General features: G+C 35.4%; 1 protein-coding gene across 1 annotated transcript in view; it reads left to right on the top strand.

Annotated features, from left to right (window-relative positions):
* The first annotated feature begins 4,729 nt into the window (after nucleotides 1-4,729).
* The window catches only part of LOC150086181 (E3 ubiquitin-protein ligase TRAIP-like), a 40,581-nt gene continuing 28,066 nt past the window's right edge, over nucleotides 4,730-17,244 (top strand). Inside the window, exon 1 of the mRNA XM_090373765.1 lies at nucleotides 4,730-4,837. The gene's annotated coding sequence lies outside the window, so the exon portion shown is untranslated. The remainder of the gene's footprint in view (nucleotides 4,838-17,244) is intronic.

The following is a 17,244-nucleotide window of genomic DNA, read 5'->3' as shown; positions in this document are numbered from 1 at the left end:
GTTCTAGTTTTCATCGTTGATATTTTAACTTTATATTCTTCTGTTATTCGGTTTAATTTAAATACTGCTCTTTGTAAATTATCTTCACTATCTTGAATAATTACTTGATCATCTACAAATAACAGTGTATTAATCCTATTCTTTGTATTTAAATATATACCTGTATTAATTTATCCTTTCCATTTACATACATCCTCAATATATATGTTAAACAGCGTTGGTGACAAGCTACATCCCTGTCTAACTCCTTGATTTATTATACTTTCTTCTGTTAATTTATTACCTGTATCTATTACTATTTTTGTTCCTTGATATAAACTCTGTATTATTTTTGTAAGATGCTTTGGGTATCCTTTATTACTCAATATGTCCCATAGTTTTCGTCTGTTTACTCGATCAAATGCTTTTTCATAATCTATAAATGCTAAATGCGTTTCTAAATTAAACTCTTTTCGTTTTTCTATTATTTGTTTTAATATAAATATATTATCTGTACATGATCTTCCTTTTCTGAATCCTACCTGTTCTTCTATTAATATTTCATCAGAGATAATTTTAATTCTATTATTTATTATTTTGCTATACTTTTGTATACTGTATGTAGCATGCTAATCCCTCTATAATTCTTTGTATCATTTCTGTTTCCTTTTTTAAATATTGAAATAATTTTTGCTGTCTTCCATTCTTCTGGTATTTTATATTGTTCCCAACAGTTATTAAATAAATTTAGTATCCTGTCTTTTAAAAAAAACTTCCTCCATACTTGATCAGTTCTGCATTTATACCATCCATTCCTACTGCTTTCCTATTTTTTTGTAGCTTTCAATGCCTTTTCCAATTCTTCCTTCGTTATCTGATGTATGTCACTACCTGGGTCTAACTGTATCTCTTCTGTTTGATATGTTGGGTCTTTCCACAATTCTTCATAATGTTTTTTTCCATTGTTCTCCCTTTATTATATATATTCTTGAAGTGTCTTTCTCTGTTCAAGATGAAACACTTATTCAAGTGTTTCATCATTTTATATGCCAAATTTTGTCTTCCATGAATATCATTTTCTATTGTGCTTATAAATCTATCCCATCACTCTGCTTTAGCCTTCCTTATTATATCTTTAATTTTATTGCGTTCTTGTTTATATATTTCTGCATTCTCACTTGTCCTGTTTTTGTATATATTTAAGATATTTATCTTGTACTGCTTTAGCAATTTCTTCATTCCATATCTTTACCCCCTCTTCTTACAGTTTTTCCTAAATTGTCCTAGTGTTTCTTTTGCTATCTTTTGAATTATATTTCGTATATTATTCCATTCTTCTTCTATTTGTTCTCTCTCTCCTATGTTTTACTTATTTCGTCTTTAATCCTTTTTTCTTACAAAAAAATATGGTATACTTTCTTGAAGTAGATATACTTTATAATCCAACTCCTCCTTCCCCTGTTTAATAGCTTTTCTCTTCTTCCGTTTAGCCCATAACTCTATTTTTGAAGCCACTAAAAAAATGATCTGAATTAATATCATATCCTCTAAACACCCTAGTATCTCGGCATTGTTTTGCTAATTTTTGATTTACTATTACATAGTCTATTATTGATTGTGTACATCTTGGCATGTATATTTATGTATATCACGTTTTCTAAAATATGTATTTGTTATCTTTAAATTATTAAACGTTGCAAAATCTCTTAATCCATTTACTTTATTTTCTCTATAACATCCCATAATATTTTTTATTAGCTTATTCCCTACCCGAGCATTATAATCTCCCAAAATAACTACATGGTCATTTTTTATATTCTTATCTAGTTCTTTTTGATTAATCTGTTTCTTCCTCTTTTCCATCTTCTGGAGCATAAATTCCAATTATACATAAATAACGTCTGTCTAATTTAAATATTGCTGTTATTATTCTATTATTATAAATGTGTAGCTCTGTATTTTGGATTCAAATTTAGATTCCAATTCTAAATTAAAAATATGCTCTTAATGAAACTAGGGCTGATTAAAAAGTATATAGATGGAATTCATATCCCGAACTTACTGGCAGGAATGAGAAAATAAGATGAGCGTGGTGAAGGAGCCTTCTCTAAAGAGGATTGATGTCCTGTTTCAGGAGGTATAATATTTAGTTTTAATGGATTCTATCTTGATACTTCTTGATCAATCTTTGCATATGTATAAGCGCATCAACGATAAAACACATTTAGATTTGAATGCAATTTTAATATTTTTTTGTGAATATAAATTTAAAAAAAGACTGTTGAGCAAGAAGAATAGCGGGTTAAGTGCTAGACAAAACCACAGTGGGCATCGCACAGCGCATCTCCATGAAAGAATCCTTTCCTGATTGGATTGGTCTTGTTATGATGTTCTCGACCCTGGTATTCCGTTTCGCCATGGTTGCTTTTAGGAAGTTTGTCACTGTCGGATTGACTTTGTAGATCTTCAGCATATCTATTAGCAAGCTATGAGGCATGGAATCGACAGCCTTGCGATAATGAATGTAGGCCGTGTACAGGTTACTGCGCTTCTTGTAGGCTTGCTCCAAAACTGTGGCATCACTGGTTAATTGCTCCTACCATTCTTTGCTCATTCGCTTGCATTGCTTTCTGCTGTTTGGCCATGATGTTCTGGCTTTCCAAGTGGACATATCTTCAGCTGGGTAGGATCTTGTACATTGTTGGGAGACAGGTGATCGGCCTGTATTTCGCCGGGTTTCTTGTATCTTGGTCCATAGCCTTTAGATATGTGATTCCTTGAGTAAGAAACTCTGGGTGACTTATCATTCGTGTGAACAGCTCTGCTGGGTGCTTGTGAGTGCAGGTTAGTTTCTTGTATCAGTAGTTGTGGTTGTTATCTACTCCTGGGGTACGCCAGTTCTGGTAGTTCTTGATCGACTGTTGTACTTCTTCCTCCCGAATCTCCCATTCTCTTATAGGTCCTTGGTTTTCTTCCTTTCTAGTTCTTTCTCGGGAGCTCTACTGCTGTGTCTTACCTCACTGCTCCATACGTTGCCCCAGAACTCCTCGATCGTCTTCTATTTTGAGGACTGTTTTTTACAACGTGGCTGAATTAGTCGGTTTCATTTCTAATTTCGACGAAGGTAGCATAGTGTTTTCTCCCGTAAACCTCGGATTTTTCGTCCAGCAAACAGAAAATCGACTACAGAACACATGAAATTTACAGACAGTATACACAGAACAATATGGCCTTAGTCACTGATGCTCATAAAACCCTAATGAACTAATGCAACAAAGAAAGTATGCCGGTAAATTTTCCCACAGTCTGAGGCTTTTTCCCCTGAATTTTTTTATGATTATTATTATTATTAGCCATAGGTGCAAGGAAGCCTGAGGCTTTTTTTTTTTTGCCTGCTGCACTAGGCAAAAACAAAATTCCCGAGTTTCCCTGAGAGAGAGAGAAGTAGAAAGGAATCACCAAGAAAGAGAAGAATGATGATATCCAGCTCAGGACCCTGCCAAGCCCATACTAAAAAAGTTTTCCTTCTGGTCATATTTATTCGAGCCAATGGGAGAAGAGGGCGGGGCAATTACGTCACTACAAATGAAGGTTTGCATATCGGGTATGCTGATGAAGGAACCCGATATAGTTTGTATATTTGTAAATAGTTTAATATTTTGTAAATAGTTTAATATTTTGTAAATAGTTTAAATATTTGTATTGTTTGTAAATATTTTAGTGTTGCTCTTTCGGATGCGACAATATTCCTCATGCATTATGGAACCCAATGCAAAAGGCCTTTTCCTAAGTAACCTATGTAAAGGCTGGTAACTAATTACATAGTGATATTTATTGGACCTTGAGAATACCACGTGGTGGGGGTAACCAATGGGAGAAGAGGGATGCGAGTCGTATGGTACAAGTGAGCGAGGAAGTACATCACTACAAATAGGTAATTAATTTGCACAGGTCATTTCCTGATTAGATATCGATCAGTGCGTTTCGACAGATGCGTATTTTACATAGAAAAGATTTGACTTGCTCCGTCATACCTCTACATTTTACGTAGAAAAGTGTGCGGGCAGGGGGGGGGGCAAACCCCTGGTATTATTAGTACTGTATACACTTTCAGCTGTGAATTGCCAACAGCAAGACGCCAACAGGTGGCGTTTTATCTGTGATGGATACGATGTCATAAATGTCGTACTACTTCTGTGGATTAACCAATAAGAGTGTATAGCGCTTGTTGTCGCTAGCTTAAAATTTAAGCATTTTGCATAGTGCTTATATATAGAGCATAACCTTTACGTATATTATTTCAAGTGCATTTTATATAGTTGAAAAGGAAAATACAGTTATTTGAATATATATAAATATGTTGCAGAAATTGCTAATTTATTCACTGCTATTATGTTCAACATTTTTATCTATCGCTTTAGGTAATTTTCAAAAAAAAGCATCTTTGCTCTTGTGGAAAAAGGTTTCATACCCGAATTAGTCCTGAGAATCTTAGGTTTAAAAATACAAAATTAGAAAGTGTAAGAAATTATACCCTATTTTTTATTATTATTATTATTATTACTGCAATTTTGGACTTCGTGCTTTTTCTCTTATCCCCCTCCCCTTCACGAGTTTACTAGCTGCTCTTCACATATGCGCTTCATGCACTGTTGAACCAGATTTCTGAAATAATTCATTTTTATTTCTGGACTGTAGTATTGGGTCTCGTGGCCTTGGCACAAATCCCATTTATGTAATTGATTCTTGCTAATACCTAGTTGCTTTAATGCCTTTTAAATGTCAGTAGCAGTTTGGTTTACCAGCGGGCAGATAGTTTTAATACCTTCGTAGTATGTGGTGGAGTGCTAAATGTTGGGTAGGCTTAGTTTTTTCGACTTTTTCTTTTTTATTTTAGTTTTGCCAAGAATTTAATTAGTTCTTTTAATATTATCTTTGTCTTGATACCATAGTGTTTTAGTAATGTGAGATTTACTGCATCTAATATATATATATATATATATATATATATATATATATATATATGTATTTTTTTTTTTTGTAATACTATTCTACAATGCCATCCTCACCAGCATTATTCTACGTAAAGTTTAACGCTCAAAAAACTTTAGTGATACAAATATTAATTCGAGAAGGTTCCACAAAAGAATTAGACCGACATAAATGCAGTATATCTAATTTAGTTATTGGAAAAGGTTATTGCATCGTTGCAGGCATTATCATATTGTGTTAAATATCTTTACCTTTCTTCTCGTTCTCTTCCGCGATTCTGATTTTTAGTATTGTATTAAATTAATATAAGGATGTGTTTTAAAATGAATATAGGGATGCTTTTAAAATAAATATATATATATTTTTTTTTTTTTACAAAAAAAAAATCATTATGGAAAGGATGAAGGGACTGAAATTATTTTGTAATTTCTAATATTCATGTGTGGTCACCCTTTTCATGTCTTGCTTTTACTTTATTCTTTGCCTGAGTGAATAAAATTGTTCAATTAGACAGTCTTTTTTTATTATTATAAAAAAATTGTAGGTACTAATTTGAACTAATGAGTTCAAATTAGGATTTATACTATCTTTGGTCTAGGTTTGAATCTCATTGATAGTGAAAGGAACCTTTCTCTGAAAAGGGATCTTTTCAAGTGGAGCTTGAGGTAGATGGTCTTCAGAAGGAGGGCAGTTTTTTCAAAGCCTTGACCTCCTGCTAGTGCTCTGATATCATTAGCAATAGCAAAGGCACATGACGCAAGAAAGCAAGCTTATATAGCATCAGCCAAAAAAAAAAAAAAAAACTTTATTTCACCCATCCACTCGCTCCAAATGTTTCTCAAGTACGGTCTTGAATCTATTTAAGCTATCAACTTCTACAACGACAGATGGAAGTTTATTCCAGCAATCAACCACCCGCTGGCTAAAGGCAAACTTCCACACATCTATCCTACAACCGTCTTTCCTCAATTTGAATTTATGCCCTCTCATCCCATCAGCATTGAGCATGCTCAAACCAAAGCTTTATACACCTCAATCAGATCACCTCATGGGTGCCTAGTCTCCAGACACTGTAATTTGCAAAACTTAAGCTTTTCTTCATAAGAGCAACACTTTGTTCCATTCACTAATCTTGTTGCCCTTCTCTGTATTCATTCCAACAGCTCTACATCCTTCTTAAAATGAGGCCTCCAGACCTGTATACAGTACTCAAGGTGTGGTCTGACCATTGCCTTATACAGGGGGATAATCACCTCCTTATCCCTGCTAGAAAAATTCCTGTATATCATTGACAAGACACCATGAGCTGCTCTTGCAGAACGTCTGCACTGCTCAGAAAACTTCATATCTGCCTGCACCTCCAGGTCCTTTTCATGCTCTACCACTGTCAGTGTGGTACCACAGAGTTGATACGTTACTCTGGGATTACTGCTTCCCATATATAGCACTTTACATTTGTCAATGTTAAACTTCATTTGCCACCTATCAGCCAATCTGCTCAACTTTTCTAGATCCTGTTGCAGCAGTGTACTGTCATTAACAACCCTGCCAACCTTCGTATCGTCTGCAAACTTGGACATTAAGCCTGATATATCATTTATAAATACAGAAAACAACAATGGACCTAACACTGAACCCTGAGAGACTACACTAATAACATTAGTCCATGAAAAGCAGTGTCCATTGATTACCACTCTGTCTTCTCCCACTCAACCATCCCTTTATCCATAGCAGCAATTTGCCTCCAATGCCACACTGCTCAAATTTATGCAGCAGTCTTCTATGTGCAACAGTATCAAAGGCTTTTCTAAGATCCAAATATATGATATCAAAGTTATTCTTTGCTTGCAGTTCCTTTGTGACTACATCATAGTATCCAATCAAATTAGTCAGACAAGACTTCCCCTTAACAAACCCATGCTGTGTCCGAGCTATAAGTGAAGTCTTGTCTAGATGATCCTGCAATGCTTCTTTAACTAGTGCCTCCATTAATTTCCCTGGAACAGAAGTTAAATTAACAGGACTGTAATTACCTGTCTCCCTTTGGTCCTCCTTTGTGGATTTGGGTCACATTTGCATATCTCCAGTCCATGGGTAGCTCTCCTGAGTTCAGAGAAGCTCTTATAATTATGGCTAACAGTTTGCTTACTTCCTTTGCCTGGCGCCCTTCCCACCTGGCCTCCGTAGCCATGTGGGAAGGAGCAGCAGTGCGTAGCACATGCTTCTTAATTAGACCGGGGTTCGAGCCCGTCACCACCAAATATGGAGGATGCGGAAAGTTCAGGGAATGACCACCGCATATCCCGGAGCAATATGGCCTTTTTTGCTAATGCTCCTAAAAACAAAATAACAAATAACAATAACTTCCTTTGCCGCCTCCTTTAATATAACTGGATAGATTACATCCACCCCAGGTGCCTTTCTTGTGTTTATCTTCAATTTCTCCTCCACTTTACTCTCAGTTATTACAAGAATATCTAGCTTGCTGCCAGAGTTGAATACACCTCTGGCATTCCCCTCCCTGAATAACTGCTCATGTGTGAATGTCGATGCAAAATATTCATTGTTTGTTAGCTACCTGATCAGGATCATCAACAGTTGAACCATCAATATCAAGTGGACCAATCTGATTCATCCCCTTCCTTCTAGAGTTTACATAAGTAAAGAACTCTTTGCTGTTTTTCTTTGCATCCCTTGCCAAGGATTTCTCGTAATCTGCCTTCGCCTGCCTAACCACCTCTGTAATTTGGTTACAGACCAGCTTATATCTATCATAGGCTTCTGTGTCACATGTTAATTTATATGTATTCCATGCATTTTTCTTCTGTCACATGTCTAATTAGTTCATCTGACATCCATTTAGTCCTAAATCTTGATCAGTATTTCTTTGTTGGTATGAAAAGCCTAGTAGCTTCCAAGATTAATTCTTTGAATGCTTCCCATTTTGAATTTGCTGTTGGTAACATCATCTGTTGGTTCCACCGTATAGAATTTAAATACTCTCTCAGACCACTGTAGTCACCTTTGCGAAAGCAAAAACCTTTCCCTTTACCCTTGATGGTAGTTACCTCTTTGAGTAAATCCCACTTCAGCACACTGTGATCCCTGCCACCTAGTGGTTCCTTTATCTACAGATTCTTGATGAATGAAGAATCATTACTGATAATCAGATCAAGAGTATTACTCCCTCTAGTTGCCTCCCGAACATGCTGCTGTAGAAAACAATCATCCAATAAATCCACAAAAGCCTTGCTAGTGTGTGAGTGACCAACCCACAAATTCCAGTCAATATCTGGGAAATTAAAATCTCCCATTATAAGACACTAATTTACTGGCCCACTCTATTTCTCTGCACAATTGCTCATATTCATTAAGCCTATAACACACACCTCTCATTTTTCCTTTCCCAGTGCTTATGTCACACCAAACAGACTCAACATTGCATTGTCCACCAACATCAATTGGATGCACTTCCTTAGATTTTGTGTTTCTTAACTAACAGCATAATCCCTCCTCCCTTCCTGTCCTGTCTATCCTTTCTGTACACATTGTACTCTTCCAATTCTGCACTGCTCATGTGTCTGATATCACAACAATATCTGCCTTTTATGTCTTGACTAGCACTTCAAGCTCATCGAATTTATTAACTATACTCCTAGCATTGGTGTACATGCACCTGTTTCTACTCTTAGTTACCCTAACACAGCCCATGCATTTACCTGTTTCCCTAGGACTCAGCAGTCCTGGAAATCCCCATTGCCTTGCTTTCCAGGTTGCTGCTCAATTGCATTTCAATAGAAGCAGTGCAAGAATTACTTTCACTTCTGCCAGCGGCTTCTGTTAATCTATTAGTCCACGTATCCCCCCCCAAGCTACCAGTTTTCCAACCCACCTAATTCTGCCTCGATAGCATCAGCAAATATTCTTGCACCCTTTCTATTTAAGTGTATCCCATCCTTGTAGAAGCAGTATCAGCAAATATACTTGCACCCTTTCTGTTTAAGTGTATCCCATCCCTGTAGAAGCAGTCTCTCTTGTTAATAATATATAACAATAATAGAGTAACAATATCAATAATAATTTCTTTGGTTGACAGACTAACCAACTAGCTCTAGAACACACACCCTATATTAAGGGTAACCCTAAACACAAAAAGGTTATTGGTAACCCAGGGGGGCTCACATCTGGTGAGTATGGGCTTGGCACACCCAGGGTCCTGAGCTGGATATCATCATTCTTCTCTTTCTTGGTGATTCCCTTCTACTTTTGACTCTCTCTCTCTCTCTCTCTCTCTCTCTCTCTCAGGTAATTTGGGAATTTTTTTTTTTTTTTTTACCTGGTGCAGCATAAGCCTCAGGCTTCCTTGCACCTTTCTATGGCTATTAATAATAATAATAACCTATAGGATTGTAACATCTGATATTGAATGAAGGTCAAGAAATTAGACGTTCATTTACCTTGGACTTTAGTTTCTGTTGATTGTAATTTTCAGGAATTGTATACAAAAGATGGCTTTTCCAAAGAGCAGAAGGGAAAAATGAAGAAAAATAACCTATACTCTTTATGGGTGAAAGTTCAGGATAGTTTGGAGTTAAACTGTGAATGGATGTTGAAGTCACTTAGGATAATTTTAATATTAATAATGGCCATATGGTGCAAGGAAGCCTAAGGCTTATGCTGCGCCAGCCAAAAAAAAGAAGTAAAATAGCATATAAAAGAAAAGGAAATAAAAAACCTATGCATGTCCCTCCTCCCATAGGTATCCTGCAGACCTTTAAATTTCCCCAAACTGTCAGTCTCTACCACTCATATAGGTAACTTATTCCGGTAATTTATAACTCGCTAACTAAAATAATGCAGGCACTTGGGATATTTTGTGAAAAAAAAATAATAATAATTACAGATGCCAGCTAATTCAGAAGAACAATGGATGTGGAAATATCTGTAGAAATGGCATGCTGCAGAAACAGCATAATAGGAAGTGCAGTGAATTTTATAGTAGAAGAATCACTAATTAACCTGATTGCTCTTTTTTGAATAGAAATAGGAGTTTAAGACATGTTCTAGAGACACCATCCTAGATGTGAGAATGTTATCAGATTTGTACAGTCAGAAGCTGATTAAAAGAAAAGGTTGAGTGGTAGAGAAAGCCTTTTTTTTTATTATGATAGTAATAGACTTTTTTTTTTTTTTTTATAACAAATAAGGCAGGACTGTGCTGTAGAAGGATTAAAGCTAAGTTTTCTCCTCCCTTCTTAACAAATGCAATCAGCATTGCATTTGTTAAAACTAGAAAGCTGGATTCACAAGGTGGCCCAGCGTCTTGTGAGCCATAAAATGTTTCCTTTATTATTTTTATATACCAATGGGTGTGCAATGTAATGTAAGATATAAGCTATTGAATATCATTATATTGTGATTATTGATAATATCCTTATGAAATATCCATTACAGACATGGCTAATATGTAGCTCAAGAGCTGCATGTGCAATTCACTGAAACTTTACTCTTGTGTCATGCCTCAAAATAATACTTTAAATCTAATATTAAAAACAGCATGAGCTTTTTAATTAACTCATCTTTAAAAAGTAGGATAAGTGAGCTTTATTAAAAAGCTCTTGCTGTTTTTAATAATAGCATTAGTAGAGGCAAATGATGCAAGAAAGCAAGCTTATACAGCATTAGCCAAAAAAAAAAAAAATCCCATTTCACCCATCCATATCTATTCTCTCTCTCTCTCTCTCTCTCTCTCTCCAATAGTTTGTCTAGTTCTTCCTTTAATTTATTTAAGCTATCAAATGGAAACCACATAGATGCCATATGTGATACAGATTTCTGTTCACCTGTTACTGAGCACATCACGTAAACCCCTATCTGGCATCCACTATTGGATACGAGAATGACCAGTAATGCCAAATGATCAGCAATACCAATTTAAAATTGTCATGCTGCAATCTTTGAATTTGTAATACTGTGGTGTGACAAAGCTTGATGGAAGTTTGAAAGAGGAAGGGGAATGTGATGATGACAACAGAAATGTCAGTTATGCAGACACATGAGATCACATGAACCAACAATACTTAGTATGACGGTATATATTTAAGCATATTGCCAAATACAAGCTAATTGATTGAGAAAAGGCAATGTGTGACAGATACCCACTGCTTGGGTCACACGAACTTCCTCGTGAACTGCTAATACCATTCAAACACACTGGTATGATTTAACATTTTGTTGCCATAAACCAGGGGTTAGCAACCATTTTGAGTGAAGAGCCATTTTTGATCTAATTAAAAAAAAAGAGAGAATCTGAAGAGCCTCAGCTCAAGCTGGAGGGGGGGAGTTTTTTTAAGAAATGGAATAGTGGGAAGATGTTTTATTAAAAAATATATTTTTTGAAATATTATTTATCGATACTGATAAAACGTGACAAATATCCAATTAGGTACGAATTAATGTGACTTTTGCGGCTGAACTTCTTGAGCGAGCCTCTCAACATCAGGCAAGTATGCCATAATTTTCATCTTTAAACATACTGAGAGACCCGCATTGTTTAGACGGTGTCTTGATTTATTTTTAATATAGTTTATGTTCGAAAATATTTGCCCGCAGAAATACATTGAACCAAAAACAGAGAGAAGTCCAAACACAAATATGTATTTTCAAATTTATATACTTGTCTGGTAAGCTACTCCACGCATCAAACACAATTTGGGCTTGCTTTTTCAACTCATCTGTGGCCTTGCATTTGTGTAGAATTGCAAGGACAGCCTTTTGCATTTCCAAATCCTCAATTTCAGTTTTAAATCCTCTTAACTCCACTTCAAATTGTGCTTCATGTGGGCTAAAAGTTAGAACTGCAGGTTGCCGACCCCTGCCATAAACAGTGTTTAACATTTCATATGTTTCTGATATAGATTTATCCAGTTTAAAGTAAACTGATATTCATTCGTTGCTCCATTGCAAAATTGTGACACTGAATGTCAGCATTGCTAATGAAATACTACCATCTGTTGGAGGAAATTTGAACTACAACATACTACTTTAGTTTATTTTCTAACTTGTAGGGTATGGCTGCAATAGCACCAATCTGGGAACTTTATTGCCACACCTCATATGCATTCACTAATAGAGGTGGTCTGGCGAAAGGTGACCAGTAGTCTTTAAAGAGCTGTGATGATAGTGCTCTGAGTTTTAGATAAATGGCACATTCAAATTCACCTTTTGGTCTGATGCCATTTGTACTAAGAGATATTATCAGTTTAGGTCAACATGTGGAAATGATATTGTCTGAGACTATAATGTAAGCATAAACCAAGTCTTGACAGCTAAAATTGATCTCACATCATTAGTTAAATTAAAAAGTATTCCCAAAAATGGAAATTGAACCTAGAGATGAATTCAATTTTTAAATTACTTTAATGCCTGCATTGAAATATAATTCTATAACTTTTACTATAGTTAGACCAAGTTAATTTTGAGATTGTGTTGTTACTCATTTTGTCCCCCCCCCACCAAAAAAAAAAACTGAAAAGATTTTAATTTGTATATTTTTTTAGTGATTAAGAGTAGGCTCATTTGAGAAGTCAGTTATTTCTTTAAAACTTTGTAAGTGGGCTAACTTCATTTATATTTAACCTTTAAGTTGGTTAGCTGTGGATGCTTAGATTTACTTAGTCATTTTTCCCTATTTGAATGGAGATGTCTTGAATTTTTAAGAAAAAATTTAGCACAATCTTTTCTCGAAAGGTATCATAAGACTACTGCTGAACAAACAGTTATAGTTTGCAAAATAGACAGATATTAATCTGTTTTGCACCCTAAACAGAAAAGAGACAGCAGTTAATATGGACAAATATAATTAATGAGCTAACAAAAAATCTAGGCTGATGTGCACATCAGTGCAGATTTTTTGCTCATAAGAAAGTGCCCAGATCACTTTCTTATGGGTTAACAGTACAGTTTTCTCTGATATGATGGTTTAAGTGCATATTAATGCTGTTCCTCAGCTTCTTAAAGCATTTCTCTGCATTCTTTAGTGGAAAAGGTTTATTGGAAAAGTTTGATTAAAGTTAGCAAACAAACATAAGGTCTTCATTTCCTTCTTCAATAGTAAATACTGGCAGAAAAATAATTATTACTCAAGCTGAGACTATACATTATGCTTTACATTAACAGTTAGAAACTGTAACGATATTTTTAGGTGCTGCAAATGTTATTTGCAAATGCCTGAGAATAGTTTGCTATCCTGAACTGAGGTGAAAGGAGAAATCTTAATTGGAGTAAATCCTCTCTATCAAAGAATGTAATAGTTTTATTTTATTTATTTATTTATTTATTATTATTTTTTTTTTTTTCATTGCTGTTTAAATTTGTAGAGATTTTGGGTGCATACAGAATATTTACATGTGAGATTAACAGTTTCTTTCATTGATTTATATGAATATTTACATTTATACGGATGTTATTATAGCAACTTAAAACGAATATACATTTATATATGAAATGAAATTAATATAGACAGATATAATTAATTTTTTAAAATTGGATTTAAGTTATTTTTATAGATTACTGATAGTTTATTTTACTGTCAAGTTATCTGATTAACAGTATACATGCAAGGGACCATGACGTCTTTAAATGAGGAGGGACTTCACAGTTGGTTCTTCATGGCATAATTTCTTATAGATTCTAGTTATGAATTAAGCAAGGCTGTGATATACGTTATCTTAGATTCTTTCCTCTTGTTTCTATTTTTGGTTAGCTTCTCGGGGTTTATTTGAAGCTCATTGAGTAATTTTTAGCATTTCCCAGGTACATGCCGTGGAGGCAAGATTATTGAGTATAATCCTTGAAGGGAGAAGGGGGGGATTCTATGTATCCATGTCATGGAACCTGTGACATTTTTCAGGAAAATCTAGTCTTTTAATCAGTAGTTTTGTAGAGTGGTAATATTTTTTTCCCAAACAGAAGTTATCACTTGTTGTTATTTATAACTATTATACCACAGTTAATGTGTAGTTATTACTACTTAAGACAAAAAGCTTTTTATTTTTTATTTTTAAGTAGAGTTCAGTTAATCAGCATCAGGCAGAGATTTATTATTGTAAATTCAAATTTTTCCACCTGCACACAAATAAACTAGTCCAAGTACTCAACACTGTTTAAATTATAACGTCATATACCATAAATCATCTCTTGAAGCTTATGTACACAATGTTCTTATTTATACTCCAGCATGACTACTAGGTCAGAGGAACTTACAATTATTTTGACAATGAGTATAATTGTTAACTATATTTAGAAGTCATGTGGCTTGAACCATGGTCCACTCAAACACATGTGCATTACTGTAGTCTTACACTTGACTATGGCTGTGTCAGACCTAAACTTCTCTGACTTCTTGGTCATAAAAGAATACAAAATGGGAAAAAATTCATTTTATTATTATTATTAACAGCCTGCAATTAGAAAACTGATATGGTGAAGGGTGGCTGAAATTATTAATTTTGATAGTGGGCTTTCTGCAAATTTTTTGACATAATGTTCATTCAAACAAGATTTTAATTATCAGGGATAGTGAAATTGATTTTTCCCAGGAAATAGGGAGCAAGCAGGATTCATAAAAATTTTTGGCAGATTCGTTGGCAATAAGCAAAAGTTACTAAAATGAACTGTTAATATTGTCCAGTGAAAATGGGGAATAAATACAAATGTGATTTATTTATAGTTAACATTTGTGGTCATTAAGAAAACACTTATTTCATTTTAATAATGAAATATTTGGTTACAGCTTCTTGTAGTTGCATAGTTCTTGATAAAAATGGAATCTGCCTTACGGAATTGCTCCAAGATCAAGAAGCAGTCAACAATTTGCTTTTTAAATGCCGAAAGAGTAAAACTATCAAACATCTATAGAAAATTGAAGAAAAAGAATTTTAAGTCACATTGCTGAAGTTAACGTTTACAAATTAATATAAAGGTTAAAAAATAGTCTGTCTTCTAGCTTCTCCGCTAATACTGGCATTCCCCAAGATTCAGTTCTTTCTTGCACTCTTTTCCTCTTGTATATTAATGATCTTCTTCCATTGGTCGAAAATTCTATCCATAGTTTTGCTGATGATCGCACATTGCATTCCACCTTCCAGTTTGAGAAACCTTGCCCTGTACAAACAGCTTTAACTTCTTGAATATCCACTGCCAATTCCTTAAATGCTGATCTCCGGGTAATTCTCCTGTGGGGCAAAGATAACTTAATTGATTTCAGTCCTTCTAAAACTCTGTCCTGTTATATCTCTCAAAGAATCCTGCTCCTATGCTTATCTTCGATGACTATGATTTCTAGACAAGATCAGATATCTCTTTTGGGATTACCTTGACTTCTAATCTCTCTCTTGGCATAAGCACATTACAAATATTGCTTCCTCTGCATCTAAAAAACTGGATTTTCTCTTTTGCTCTCAGCATTACTTTTCTTCCAAACAGCTGTTCACTCTGTGCAAATTGGAAATCACCTTACCATGGCAACCTGTGAGTTTAACTTCTGTTTCAGAAAAATTAATGGAGGCACTGGTTAAAGAAGCACTGCAGGATCATCTAGACAAGACTTCAGTTATAGCTCGGACACAGCATGGTTTTGTTAAGGGAAAGTCTTGCCCAACCAATTTGATTGGATACTATGATGCAGTCACAAAAGAACTGGATGCAGGGAATAACTTTGATATTATATATTTGGATCTTAGAAAGGCTTTTGATACTGTTGCAAATGGAAGACTGCTGCACAAATTGGAGCAGTGTGGCATTGGAGGCAAATTGCTGCTATGGATAAAGGGATGGTTGAGTGGGAGAAGACAGAGTGGTAATCAATGTCCACTGCTCATTGTGGACTAATGTTATTAGTGGAGTCCCTCAGGGTTCAGTGTTAGGTCCATTGTTGTTTTCTGTATTTATAAATGATATTGATGATGGTATATCAAGCTTAATGCCCAGGTTTGCAGATCATACAAAGGTGTTGGCAGGGTTGTTAAAGACACTACTGATGCTATGCTGCTGCAACAGGATCTGGAAAGGTTGAGCAGATGGGCTGAGAGGTGGCAAATGTAAAGTATTACGTATGGGAAACAGTAACCCCAGAGCAGTGTATCAACTCTGTGGTACTACACTGACAGTGGTAGAGAATGAAAAGGACCTGGGGGTAATTTTGCAGACAGATATAAAGTTCTCTGCACAGTGCAGATGGGCTGCAAGAGTAGCTCATGATGTCTTGTCAATGATATACAGGAATTTTTCTAGCAGAGATAAGGAGGTGATTATTCCCTTGTATAAGGCAATGGTCAGGCCACACATTGAGTACTGTATACAGGTCTGGAGGCCTCATTTCAAGAAGGATGTAGAGCTGCTAGAACGAGTACAGAGAAGGGCAACAAGATTAGTGAATAGAACAAAGGGTTGCTCTTACAAAGAAAGGCTTAAGTTTTGCAAATTACAGTGTCTGGCGACTAGGCACCGGCGAGGTGATCTGATAGAGGTGTATAAAGCCTTGAATGGTTTGAGCATGCTCAATGCCGATGGGATTCTTCCTCTTGCTCAGAATAATCACCTGAGAGAGCATAAATTCAAATTGAGGAAAGACAGATGTAGGATAGATGTGCGGAAATTTGCCCTTGGCCAGCAGGTAGTTAGTTGGTGGAACAGACTTCCATCCCTTGTTGTGGAAGTTGATAGCCTAAATAAATTTAAGGCTCAGCTGGACAGGTATTTCGAACAAACGGATGGGTGAAATGGGAGTGGGTGTTTTTTTTTTTTTTTGGCTGATGCTACATAAGCTTGCTTTCTTGCATCATATGCCTATGCTAATATTGTTCCCACATCTAGGGGTGGCACCCCCAAAACCTCTCAGGTTCTAGATTTCATTCAAAAGAGGGCAGTTAGGTTAATTAATGACTCATCTCTAATGAAGTCTCTCCACTCTGTTGTACAATATACACTGAGCAATATGGCCTTATCACTGATGCTCCCAAAATCCAACAACAACAACTCCTCTCTGTCTTATAGATGTTCTGTTTCTGCTGTATTCCTTTTCTATAGATACTTCCATGGGCACTGTTCTTCTGATTGGCTTCTATAATTCCTGCTCTCTCTTTCAAAGTAGTCTGAACATATGCTGCAACCACTCAACATCCTTTTACTGTCCAACTTCAAACTCACAGAAAACTTTTCTTCCTCCTCATTTATTCATTCAACTTTTTCAACTTAAGTTTTCTAGAACAATCT

Source organism: Mastigoproctus giganteus, chromosome 5, assembly GCF_048544385.1.
Source record: "Mastigoproctus giganteus isolate SK-2022 chromosome 5, ASM4854438v1, whole genome shotgun sequence".
Classification (NCBI taxonomy): Eukaryota; Metazoa; Arthropoda; class Arachnida; order Uropygi; family Thelyphonidae; genus Mastigoproctus; species Mastigoproctus giganteus.
Note: the sequence above shows the minus strand (reverse complement) of the source record. Positions and strands in the feature narration are given on the sequence as shown.